Source organism: Macrobrachium rosenbergii, chromosome 13 (genome assembly GCF_040412425.1).
Source record: "Macrobrachium rosenbergii isolate ZJJX-2024 chromosome 13, ASM4041242v1, whole genome shotgun sequence".
Lineage (NCBI taxonomy): Eukaryota > Metazoa > Arthropoda > Malacostraca > Decapoda > Palaemonidae > Macrobrachium > Macrobrachium rosenbergii.
In genome coordinates this window covers 16,594,475-16,609,474 of record NC_089753.1, presented here as the reverse complement: position 1 = coordinate 16,609,474, position 15,000 = coordinate 16,594,475, and positions in this window count along the sequence as shown.

The window sequence follows — 15,000 nt, the reverse complement described above, 5'->3', positions numbered from 1 at the left end:
TTAATACAATCACACACGTCCGTATTATTTGCCATCATCAAAATCTTATCACAAGACATAAAATCATTGTAAACATTAGCATTTTGACGCCAATGACCAAACTTTATCAAAGAGACAAGTTTTTAATTACCGTTTTTAAAATCTACACAGACGCACCCTTCATTTGAAATAATTAATGATTATGCTTCTATAATGCGCATTTTTCAAACCAGTAACCACATCTCACGGCATGAAATTGGGTGAAAGGTCTATTGTTTTTAATATACCTATTCATACCTTTGATTTTTTAATAACAAAACTAACTTTTGAAACATTTCATTCTCGAAGGAAATATTGCACACTGAAATTTCAACATCTTTTTCCTAACCTTATAATTCTATCATTCATTAGGGAACCTGATATATGGGTAAGCATTATGATAAAATTATCATTATTCATCTGAAAGGTAAAGAATCATCTGAGCGCTAACTGTAGCTGTTATTTCACTGTGTTAACGCTGACCTTATTTCATTGTGCACTAAGAACCTTGCCCCTGGCACTGCGCTCCAGATATAAATAATGCACTAGGAGGACACCATGATAATACATCAAAAGTTAAAAAATCCAGACTAACTCGGAGAAACTGTCCAGATCTTTGCAAAGTTTTTATAGTAGGCTGGCTTATATTAACAAGACAAAATACACTTTTGCGTGGTTACCGCCCAGTGAAGTTATTAATAATAACAGAACAAAATAAAAGTAATACAGTACAAATTAAGTTAAAAGCAATATAAAATCGTAGTTTTTTAAGAGAGAGAGAGAGAGAGAGAGAGAGAGAGAGAGAGAGAGAGATAACATTTCTTACTCTGGTGTTCGCATTCTAATGATTTCTGTGCTCCCTTTCTCACACTTTTTTTTAAAGATCACTGTATTTCATTCCTTGTGATTAAGTGCCTTAAGCTATTTTAACCTGTTACCTTTATATTTTTATTATAATTTCATAATCGGTTTAAAGCTTTAATACTTGAAATTTTAGTTGAGAATTGTAATAAATACATAATGAATTGTTCATTCAACTTTGGCTGCATACGTAGGATTTTCCCTCACCTAATCTCTTTTCTCTTAGTGATCTTTAGTCTCCAAACAAGAAAACAGAGAATCGTGTCTAGCTCTTCAAAAAATCGAAATGTGGCAATTCCAGATCTTTGAAATTTGTGTTCCTACAAGCAAACTCAGTAAAACCAGTTTACGATGACTTTATCATTTAACAGGGACTCCGACGCAACAGCGGGGTTACAGCAACGGCTGTTACATTGCCGTTTTCATAATCTACAAGCGGAGACGAGAGCAGTCACTTGATACATTAAATTATTTGTTCCTAAAAATGTGCACGTTTCACCGCGATGAACCCAACCCACATTCGCAGGACGAAGAGAAATATTTCTAGTAATCTGTTCACTGGCAACTTTCACGTATATATTACAGATCATTTTTCAAACACTGAAATTTCAACTCTACTCCTGGGTTTGCCTCCCAAGGGTAAATGATGTAGATATCAAGTAAAAAAATAAAAGTTATTCACTGTAATATTACAACTACCGATTTATAAATACGATAAAAATCTTAACACCGACTTTATCATTTGCTTTAACATCTTAATCATTTCGCCACGAAAGAAAAACCCTACCCTAGGTTCTCACCCCAGGAACGAATAGCACAGCTTGACAGACGGCATATATGTTGGTAAAATTATAAGTATTAGGTTAAAACATTAAATGAAACTTTTCAAAAAACTAATCTTACCATATAGTTCGGGCTTAGAAGAAGACCCAGGAGTGAAGTAAAATCTTTTCTTCACTGAAGACCAGACGAACAAGAGATGGGTATAAGGTAGGTCATTAAGTAAAAGGAGACAGTGTTGCACAGGAAGGTAGGAATGAGATGGCCTGTCTCTTGTAATAAAACAGTCAGTAGTTAAACCAAATTCCATTAAATTGTCAATTATAAGGGGAAGAAAAATAAGAATTTCGCAGGAAATTATTATTTTCTGTAGGGAAATTTCTTAATTTTCCTTCAGGAAAACTAAGAAATTTAGTTTTCTTCAGTAATAAGACATCTCTTATAATAATTATAACCTACAATCATAGTCGGAAAGTATACACACAATTTGTATAATATACAAAAGGTAACAAACAGTAATCCTACATTCTAGATTTTAAGTGGTTTGGAAAAGGAATGTAAAATAGGAATTTCAATTTCAGACCATACAAAGGCAAAAGCGAATGGATGAGAATTAGATGAATTTGAAGCTTTTCCTTGAACATTTGCAAAATCACGAATAAGCGCCGAAGGGCTTTCGTCAACAAACTCCTTACAAAATATAAGGGGAAAAGTTAAGAGCAAGAATGCCCCATTCTCATGGTTTTACATCTATGCAAAACTAAAATACCATTTTCAAAGACCAGACGAGAGAGAGAGAGAGAGAGAGAGAGAGAGAGAGAGAGAGAGAGAGAGAGAGAGAGAGAGAGAGAGAGAGAAGGCTAAATTTACAATAAATAATAACAATAAGTTTACTAACGTTGATTTGACCCATTCCCTCAAAGGAGAATTTCGAATCAAAACAAAAGTATTGGATCGATCGAACCTCCAGCCGTGGAAATTACACCCCACCATATGCAAGACTATAACTTGAAGTAATAAGAAGATTTAATTGACCATTTCGCGTCATTGTTCAAAACTCGAGCCGAATGTGCCTCCACCGACAGGCTTTTAAACCTGTATTGATTCAAAGTTTGGCAGGGAGAGGGAAAAGTCGAACAAAGCAAGTTTTGACTTTCATATATGGTAGAAGCACTCCATTGGAAACTTGAAGGGGGCACCCATTTAGTCCTAATGACTCCGGTTTCTGACATAAATGATGATTTCTCGCAGCTCCAACTCCCGGTGAATGATTCGCTCAATAGCTCGAATAGATTGGGGTCGAGGAGTGGCAGTTCGAGTTGAAAATATCTCAAAAGAGGCCTAAATATTCCCCGATTTTAATTATGCTGCCGTTGCAACACTGCCAGACTTTTATCTACAGATTAAAATGAGCTTTTAAGTTGCATTTCCCTTTGGGATGGCTCGAATGGAACGGAAATTAATGACGAAAACTGGAACACATTTTTAAGTTTTAAGACGACCTTTGATTCTATTGGAGACTCATGCGAAAGGCTGTTTTTCATTTGCACTTTTGTCGAGTTTGTTCCTGTTTATTTTTTCTTTTCCAATCGTTTCCCGAATAACCAAAATAACGACGGCGCTACGAAGGCTTTTGGAAACATTAGCATATCAATGCATAATTACACAAAAAGCAATAAGACTTTTAGATGGTAACCTATACAAAAAAAAAAAAAATACTTTTTGGTGATATATCTGAGAGCCATTTGGAAAGGAAATTGGTTCCATCTTCTTAGGAAGTCGTGGAGGACTAATTAGAAAGTAAATAATGAAAGTATTTAAGATACCTACTCCTCATTCCCTTGCTCCTGGGAAGCCCCACCCCACCCCACCCAAAGCCATTCCTCCATCCAAAGAAGATGAGGCCAGTCCTAAGTATTCTGACTGTTTAGGGGCAGACAGGGTTAGACGAGGGAAAACGGAAGGAATTAAAGGATTGAGAGAGAGAGAGAGAGAGAGAGAGAGAGAGAGAGAGAGAGAGAGAGAGAGAGAGAGCCTCCTGTGGGTTGGGGTGTGGTGTTGGGCGAGGGCAGAGGGGATGAGGCGTTTTGAATCGCATAAACGAAGGACGGTGATGAAGGAGGGGGTGGAAGGTTTCTGAGGGGGTGAAGGATGGAGGGGGAGGGGTCAGAAAACGGGGAATGGGATGCCTTTGGATGTGGAGGCGCTTAATCTAAAAACTCATTAAGAAGCGTGGTTCAATGGGCGTAATTACTAACGAAGAAAGGGGCATTTGACGGTTCATTACTTTTACATTAATTACTCAAGTTTCATAATCAACTAATGCACCATTTAATGACTAGACCTGATGATGATTTTTTACCCTCCACAGGTTTTAATTTGAGATTTTATGGGATTCTTTCTTACCATTACGGATGCCAATCCAAAGCTTTTTTTTTTTTTTGCATTTAAATAAGATAACACGTCAGCGAAGTGGAACGGAAATATCAGATCCCGCGAATAGCACACCTTCAGCAGGAGAAAATGAGAAAAGACAATAAGGAACCTTTTATAATTAATTTAGGATTCCAGAGGAACAAAAGTGCAATTCAATCAGCCTTCAGAACTCTACTGTCTTTAAAGACAATTTGTTAAAGATCAGCTGCTTCTAAACATTACCCGTGTCAGCATCTTTGCCACTTGATAGGCACAACCTAAGCGGGACGGAAACAGAACAAACTTCTCACTTGCTTTAAACTTTTACCAAAAAAATTCTCTAAAATTCTATATAACTCTGCATCTTATGCACGTTTATGCAAACGATCTGCATAAATTTCGTCAGCACTATTTAAACCGGCGAAAGGTTAATACGATTAAGAGATAAAAAGTTAAGAAGCTGTTCCTGAAGGGTTGACAATACATGTTTCCATAAGACAAAAATAAGAAAAAATAACTTAACCTAGGAGAAAGTAAAAATAACTAAAAAAAAAACACTACCACAACCACCAACAACAACAACAGTAACTATAATCATCATCATCATAAGAAGAAGAATGAGAAGAAGAAGAAGAAGAGGAGGAGGAGGAGGAGGAGGAGGAGGAAGGGGGGGCGGGGAAAGAAGACGAAGAAGACAAACTAATAATAAATGATTCTCCTAAAACACGTTCTCTCAAATTTGTATAACAATTATTTCGCCTTTGTCCTACTTTTGTTTTTGATAAACTTTAAACTGGAAAAATATAATTAAAATACTGAAGTTTAATCTGAAATAATGAAGGGTGACTACTATAAACTACCATTAATTATATAATTTCCTTAATAAGGGCAAATGTTTGTAATTGATGACGAAGACAATCTTGCTCGAAGGGTGGCAACTCAGAAATTTTAGTGTCGAAAATAGGCGGTATTCAGAAATATCAGCCTCGCACGGTATAACCTAGAGCAATGAAATTGATACGCTTTAACAATGTGAATATGGTGTCCTGAAAGTATGTTTCCCGTTTAAATAAAAATATGCCATGGAAATAAAAGAACGGAGTTGGAGGCAACATAGTTTCATCTGTACAGAAAATGTAAAGTTCTTTATAAATTCGCTTTTGAAAATGCATCTGAATGACGCCTATCATAATTTTTATGAAATACTGCTGCTTTATTTTCGAGGGCGAGCTTCTACGTTTTCAAGCTGAAACTTGGTGTTCTGTGGCTCTCTTGCTTTCATCTTGATTGTTTCGGAACGTAAAATTTTGTTCAGGAAGTAAATCCGGAGACAAATGTCATGAAAAATAAAATGGGAAACGTTTCAAGTTTCACGAATCACAACGGGTCTGTCCATGAGGTGTACCTATGAAGCAGATAACAGGAAGTATGAAAGTGTTTTATAATATTTCTCTAGCAGCGCTATAATATGATCACGGTAGTGAAGTCAGAATACAGAATATAAAATACTGACAAAGCTTTTCATTCAACCAGAAAAGCTTCTGTAGTTACAATTAAACTATGAAACATTAAACCAGACGTGGAAAAATTAAATTCCTTTGTTTGCTGCACTGGACGCGATTAATGACACCATTTTCATTTGGATAAAAAGACGAATATATAGACATGTCATGAAGCGTCCTTGCTTGAATGCTTCATATTATGCTCGTTCATTTCGTTGGAATACTGTGTACGGTGTTCTGTTTTCTCTTCTTGCTTCCGTTTTCCTGACTTATAGCCTTCTGTCGTTTTCTTTGGGGTTAAGCCAAGCACTTCCTCACTCCTTTTTCCTTCTGTTTTCTTCGACCATGGCGTGGATAAGGGTGTTTGACAGGCCGTCCCATTGGCGCTTGCACTTGAAACATGTTTCCATTCTGCTCTTGTAATATCAATCCTATATTAGCTACCTTACTGCTAATGTAGCAATATCCTCGCGATCGTTATTCATTTCTTCATTTAGTGGGTGTGGGCAACGTTCGTAATCATCGGCTTATCAATCATTCCTCGGAACTATAAAATTTCTCTTTATTCTAAAGTGATTATCTAACTAACCGAAACAAATAATTACCAAAAATGCCTATATTTAATGACATTTCGTACAAAAAATGTATAACTGATATATATATATATATATATATATATATATATATATATATATATATATATATATATATATATATATATATATATATATATATATATATATACATATATAGTTTATTTCATAAATAAAAACGCACCAACTGCAGTTCAGAAAAATGTCAATGGACTTGTGAGTTCCTAGATTACAGGGTATCGCAAAAACTACATGCTGAATACCTCCCTAATGACTCTAATGCTGAACCATAAAGTATTATAAGGCCAAAAAGAACGGCCATAAGGTTTTTAAAACGTATCAAGCAACTATTAACCTTCTTAATACCTTTCATTCCTCAAGAATTATATATTGTTCAGCTTCAGTGGTAGACAGTGATACATTACCTCTAACGTTAGTGAAACACGAAGGAAAGAAAAGACTCTGAGAGTACGTTTTCACTTAATTTCTTTTTTCCCAAATACTTTGATGCACTGTCTAAAAAATAACAACTTAATAAACAAGTTCACTTGGTTCTTCCTTGTGTTCATTGCAGTCCAGAAAAATAGGTACCAGGATTCTTCTCCACCTCTCTCGGATTTTTTATCAAAAATAGATTAAGGAAATGGATAAAGTAAATGGAAATATTACACAAGCCAATTAATATCCACAAAATTTGTTTAAGCTCAATGAAGCTCATTTTGGCAAGCTTACAGATGTAAAATTCTCTCAGAGAAATTCACGTGCATAACAAGACACCAAAAGCAGGCTATTTCCTAGTTTAGTACTACTATTAGTCAAAATACATTATAGCTTAATGAAATATGCATACAGGTAAAAAAACTTCGCTTACTGAAACATAAGGACCAATGTGCTTACAGCTTAAATGACACATAACAATCGCCAAAATGCTCACAGCTTCCGTAGATGAAAAAGCCAAAATCTTTATATCTTACTGAGACACAGTAGCTAAAATAGCAAATGATTAATGAGACTAAGCCGAAATATTTTAGGCTTAAAAAAATCACACAGAAAAACATATTACAGAGCTTAATGCGACAAAAGCGAAAATATCTAATGTATATTACATAGCTTACTGAGACATGTAAGCAATATACGTTTTACAGCTGTACTGAAACGAAAAACAAAATCCTTTTCAAGCTTAATGTGCTATAAACATCAAATTATTTTACAGTCCGATGTTCAGCTCTTGAGCACTTCAAATAGGATCTTTGAGACTGATTAGAGTAAACTACTACGATACCCTATGAAGCCCACCAACATAAATAAAAAGTCAAACTAAAAAATAACCAAGGCCTCGCTGTTAATAGTGAAACGAAGATTAGTCCAAGCATATTATTATTTTTATTAAAATAGTTTAACCAGACCACTGAGCTGATTAACAGCTCTTATAGGGCTGGCCCAAGGGATTAAATGAAATGGAATACCAGGTCTAAGCCATAGACTAAGCACCGGGACTAAATGATGAATGAATAAGGAAATTTAAAAAATATGCAAAAAGCATATGCTTCCAAGCATAACAATTTGTTTGTCAAATCGTTTCGGGTGGGTGATTAATTATCATCTGGGATCCGGTGTCATCCCTCTCGTCATGGAAAGTTACCAGCGAATATCAAATAACAAAGAAACTAAAATTTGTTGCCTGGTACTGGTCATCATTATAAGTGACTATGTAACGTTGTTTATGTTCATAAACCGAAAATAATAGCACTTGTAAAGCTTGGCATAGGAGAGCTACACGCACCCGCATAAACAATGGACACAGTAGTTAAAAGACCTTTTAAGGGCAATAACTTTTAGAATTATACCCCTTGAGGATTTCAACTAGAGCTGAAAATCACCTCTTTACTTTATTTACTGAGCAACAAGTGAGACTAAACAATGAATAAAACATAATTTTAGAATAAATAAAATAATTTTAAAGTAATTTCATGAATTCCGTACATCGTAACAACAGCAACTTCAAATACCGTATGTCTGTTACAAGGCACTCATGATAATAGTAGAAGAAAGTAACAGCTTACTATAAACCGGAACAAAATAAATAGAAAGAGAGAGAGAGAGAGAGAGAGAGAGAGAGAGAGAGAGAGAGAGAGAGAGACGTCTCTCAAAAATAAACGTTACGGTGCTTTTTACTATCAATTTTACAGTTCATGTGTTGCCCATAATTATATATTCCTAAAACATTTTTTTTTCAATACGAATACTCTAACAGAATATCCTTCCCTTCCTCTTGGAATAACTGCTTTTACATCACAAGCAATGCTAATATTTCTACATATTACAGTTAGATCAGTTTTACCACTGTATCAGACCTAGACTCTTAAAATGTGAGTAATGAATAATAATCTGTGACTTAGTTAATTCTATCCTCAGCAAGACTGACTAAAAGCAGCAGTAAATCGTCAAGACAAATTCCAACGTATATCGAGAAAAACAACAAAAGTAAAAATCGTAACATAAATATCAGCAGTGATGATGAGGATTATTATCATAATTATTTCGAAGAAGATGAGTAAAAGACAAGAAAAGAAAAATATATATCAAGATATAATCACTCCACGCCAGCAATATCAATACAGATAATGGCAACGATTATCATCAGTTTCGTAAATACTTTTAATGACATAATAACTTCAGATACATAACTGTATGATATGGAAGTTCACAACATCTTCCAAATAAAATACCTTTAAAAGCCCGTCATTAAAGACTGGGAAAAAGTACAGAGGAAGCGACGGCAAAAAGGGGAAACAAAGCGAGGGGAGTGGCAGGGGAGGGAAAGAGGGGAAATTATGTTAATTCATCTGAATATTTATACCTCCGGGTTCAACGTATCAAAATATATGCAAATATTCGCTAAATTCCCATTCAAACTACGACCTGAGGACCCATCTGTCCACCATTGTGAAGGGTTATTAGATTATAAGAAGGGAGAAATCTCCATTGTGACGTCGTGTATGTTTACTTGAATATAACGTCTCTTATCTACATATCATTAACGAAAAGTGTAAATAACACACGCGCAAGGAACAGGAAATATACTCTTGTTGTTGCTCGTAATCACATCGAATCGCAAGTTTAATGCTGTCGTAGAGAAACACAGTATATAGAGTTCCTTAATTATCTTGCCTGACACGTATAATACTCCAAAGAAAACTTCCACTCTGAAGCCAGACTTGAAATTTACAATATCAAATTTCAATGCGAATAAGTTTTTCAACGACAGTTCCGTAAACAGACCGTGTTCACCACAAAACACCAACAAAGCGTCTCACTGTAAAGCCCTAACCAAACTATACTGGATAAAATTACATACATTCAGTAAGGAAAGTGACATTATGATTCAGTTTATAATTATTACTCCTCTCACAAGAAGCTAAGAAAACTTCAAACTTACGAGCTTAAACCTAAATTTAAGAGTACAGAATATGTGCATTTTGCAAGAAGTTCAATTTAGTACTTATTAATCATCTGGAAAAACAGTGTGATTATTTACTGAAAGTAAAAAGGGCTTCGTAAAGTATCTCAAATTGGACCCATTACCATATTGTTGATGCATGAACGTTAACAACCAAATATACACAGTGACAGGCTGTGCTTGAGTAATGATCAAACTCTTCTAAAGCCAATATTTTGAAGGGATTTAATTTGTAGCTCTTTTGCACACTAAATTTACCAACTGCCATACAGCCATTACACATGAATTAACAGCCGAAACATCTCGAAAACAAGTATTTGACTTTAACAGTAATGCCACCAAATTGAAACGATACTGAAACGTCAGAATATCAAAAGTGTAAACACACAGACACACACATTTATATTTCTTTTCATTATTCGCCTTTTCCCTTCAATGTAATGGCGCCTTTCAGGTTTTTATAAGTCTCAGAGGATGAGCTTGTTAGACCCATGCCCTTTTCATGGTTTGAGCTGAAGATTCTGCAAATTCACAGCTCGATTGAATAGACCGAGGCATGCCGGGATCAAACAAAGGATCTTAGAAATGGGAACCCACAGCTATACAACTTGTGACACCCACTCCATATACATACATACATATTATATAAGTATATATATAATTTATATATGTGTATGTATGTGTATATATATATATATATATATATATATATATATATATATATATATATATATATATATATATATATATATATATTTGCAGTATCCCCTTCGGCCACAGCTGCACTCATTTTTTCACGCTTCTATATAACTTGACGTCTGTGTCTATCTGTTTGTCTGTCCGTCTGTTTGGGCCAAAACTTGCAACCGATTTTTTACTCACTTCTACCGAACCGATTTCGCCCACATTTGGTGTACATTTTCAAAGTCGATGACAATGCAATATTACAAAAAAAAAATAAAATTAAATACTAATGCAATTTTATCGTTGTGTAGTATGCAGAAAGACCTACCCAAGGGATTGATTTCGAAGGTGTGAAACATGCAGTGTCGGGACCGTAGATTCGTACACTTTCGTAACGACCTTGAAAACTAGCGAGGATGGGGCTGTGCAATTGGTTGTCACTCGGTGATGCAAGCAGTGCTTATCCAACTGTCAAACATTAAAAAATCACAAATAAAACTAATTTAAAAAATTTAAAACCACGCTTTTATTTCAAAATGCAACGAAAAGCATAAAATAAAACTTTCTGTAATCCACAATATTAATGGTTACTTACACCTAAACATAAAAGAGTTGGACGCTTATTTGCCTAATCTTGCATTCATTTCCTTTCTTTCCTCAAAAAACTCTCGGTATGCATGACGTTTGTGCTTACTTATGCCTAAACATAAAATCGTGGGTAGCTTACCCTAACTTGCATACAATTCTATACAGACATGTAATGTATTGAAAACGCACTTTATTGATGCTAAAAAGTTAAGTATACCTTAGTTTTACCAGACCACTGAGCTGATTAACAGCTCTCCTAGGGCTGGCCCGAAGGATTAGACTTATTTTACGTGGCTAAGAACCAATTGGTTACTTAGCAACGGGACCTACAGCTTATTGTGGAATCCGAACCACAATGTATATATACAGACATAGGTAAAGAACGAGCTTTATGTATGCTAAATTTCACGTCCGTAATGCGAATTGTCAAACAATTTCTAGCAATTGTGGTTCTTGAGGAAGCTTACTTGGTATGGAACCAAATCACATGCAAGTCTTTGATAACAGTCAGTTTACCTCCTTCATTGCTTTCACAGACCTCTTCAGGCCTTAACCAACTTACATCATCACTAGGTACATAGTGAGATTTAATTCCACATATCCGTGCTGTGAAGTCTTGCTTTCGGAAACTTCTCAGTTTAAATAAGTCTGTATAGAATTGCATGGAAGTTAGGAAAGTACGCGTTCCACGCTTTTATTGTGCATCACAGAAAGTTTTATTTTATACTATTTAGTGGATTTTTAAATAAAAGCGTGGTTTAGAAAAATTGTTTAATTAGTAATTTTAGCCTTTTACTCGTACTTTAACGCCATTCTTGCTTCCTTTCTTCAGTCTTGCAGTCCAACTTCTCTAACTATTACTTTTAAATGCAACAGAGGCGTTTCCTCTCAGCTCCACCTTCAGGTCATTGTACTTCATCGTCTTCATTTTCTGGATATCTTTGCCTTGCTGTGCAGCCACTCCAAATCTCTGTTTTCACTGACTTGAGAGCTGAATGGACGAGCGTGCCCTGGTACTTTGCGTGACAGCCTAAATTTCATAAATCAAATAATTGTTGGGAGATGGTTTAATCACGTGCATAAGATGGAGGAAATCGGGTCTGGGAAAACCAACTTCACCCCAAGAAAGAATTCCTGGTAACCAAAAGGCTGACACATTCTGGAGGTAATCTTTGCAAAGAGGCCAATGGAATGAAAATTTATAAAGTTAAATAAAATACAACACAAACATCAATACAAAAGTATAACAAAGGTTGGATATATATCAAACAAATTGGGATGATAGAAACGACTCCATAACAAACCGAGTTGCATACACACACACACACACACACACCACCTTCTCCTCTTTATTGCAACACATCTCAGTCCAAGATATGGTGCTGCTGTACAAACGACATCCATCTGATTATCTAGTGACTTCCACACCACAGAAAGATAAGAATGCTATTATTTCCGTTGCTCAGTGTTCCACAGGAGAAAAAAAAAAAACTTGGTTACATTAGGTCTCAAACGATGAGGCTCATCTGCCATAAAGAGGGCATTCCCTTCCTCCAAGGGATTCACAATCGTCTACTAGCGCTTGCTGTCTGGAGGTACAACTTTTACCAAAAACCTCCGTTACTTGCAATGGCAGCAATGTCCAGTTTATACAGCATACGTCTTGGCAGCTGGCCTCGCTAAATCGACAGATCCGATACATGTGGTTGCAGTTTGCCTCAAGAGAAAAAGACTCATTAGGACTTGGGGCAGGGGGTGAATATTTAAAATCCACACATAGGGTTCACAACCTTCTGGCACTGGATGATTCATTTATTAGAGTATATTTACATATATATATATATATATGAATATATTTTAATAAATGAATATATATATATATATATATATATATATATATATATATATATATATATATATATATATATATATATATATATATACAGTACATACAATAATATATATATATATATATATATATATATATATATATATATACATACATATATATATATATATATATATATATATATATATATATATATATATATATATATATATATATATATATATATACGTCTAAATCTAAGCGCGTTGACAAAACACAGAACATGAAAAAGAGCAAAGTCTCCTCTTCCTTCCCACTGGAATAGGAAGGAAGGCCGACTAGGAATGACATCCTTGTCCTTCCAATCGATATCTGGCCCGGGTTCAATCTTTGAAAATCAATATTTGTAATTTGTCTCCGCGAACGGCCATTATTACAAGCCATTTGCCAGATTCCGTCCTTAATATGTTTCATCCTCACTGAGTTCCGATTATAATTGTTGCCAGAAGGCTTCGAGAATGGCTGGAAGTTCTGTCTCTAATAGTCTCATCCTACGCCACACCACACCATATCACCCCCCCTTCCCTTCTCCCATAACCCCCTTTCCCTCTTCCCATAACCCCTTTCTCTTTCTTTTCACCTTGTCACTGCTTTCCTAGTCTGTGTACATTCTCTCTCACCATAACCATAACTTGTATTCTATCTTTTCACCATTGAAATTTACATTCCTAGTCACATTTCTTTCAGTTCAGACAAACTATAACACCTACTAACAGTTTCTGCACCTACACTGATTAAGTCAAAACAGATTTTGATTCAGATCAATGGACGGATATTTGCTTACTGAGAATTATAAAACGAAATAATCACTGTGCGACATAATGCACTCATTCCGGCCCCATGATCTCTCATTATTTATTTTTTTTTAGAATACTTGGTGACGCGCTTCTTGCGAAGCCGGATTTACAATGACTAATGATATTCATGATAACTCATAACTAGCTTCATTTCATTATCTACGAATAAAAACCTAATCTAAAATCTATATTGGTATTCTTGCCATTCATCTGAATGGCATTTCTTTAAAAATTCTTAAATGTATAGAACATTTGTGGCAATCTGTTCCACTCTTCATTATACCCCTTTTTTATATAAGTCCTTATTTATCAACTGCTTAAAATGTTATTTTTTTTATTCTTTTCTTGTATGTATGTATACTGTATATAACACACACACACATAAATATATATATATATATATATATATATATATATATATATATATATATATGTAGAAGTTAAGAAGAGACACACACACACACACACACATATATATATATATATATATATATATATATATATATATATATATATACACACACACACACAACAACTACAACATTCTTCATATTGCTTGTTACAGTGTTTGAATAATTCATTACAAAGCCCTTGTTTACTATAAGACTACAACAATCATATATAATGTGTATATATATATATATATATATATATATATATATATATATATATATATATATATATATATATATATATATATATATATTATACGTATATATATATACATATATAATGTGTTCAGTCAGTATCTATCATCTGCAAGTATCAGCCACCCACATTCCTTTCACGATCCCTTTACTTACCCCACAAACTTACTCCTACATCTGAATTCTGTCATTACTCAATTTACGAAAATAATAAAACAGCACGGAGACTTACTGCAGCCTTGTAGATGGCTTTCTTTGACATTAAACAGTCATTCTACTATTTATGTGTTTTATTACAACCTTTACTTACATCATACGAACTAATAACTGACCTCTACAAATTTCCATCTACAGTATTTACCATTATCCTCAATACACTATACATTGTTTCTATGCCAATTCTATCAATTATTTTTTCTGTAGGTTTATGCACACTGCATACATTTACCATTACTCTCAAACTTCCATGCTCTTCCTCAAGTAAAATCTTACCCTACACACTCCCTTGTGATTAATAATGTCATGCCATACAACTCTTACACTCAAGACTACAACCCTTCCCATTATACTGTAGAACAATTATTATTCTTCTCACCTATTCAGCAGGAATCTTTCCCTTAACAATCTATACTTTACACATCCTGGTCAGCCATTCAGCCATACTACACAAACATATTTATAAATATGCACAGATTTCCTCCTAAATACATACAATAATTATGTGCATAAAAGAAGAATTTATAAACACTTGGAAAAAAGAAAAAGAT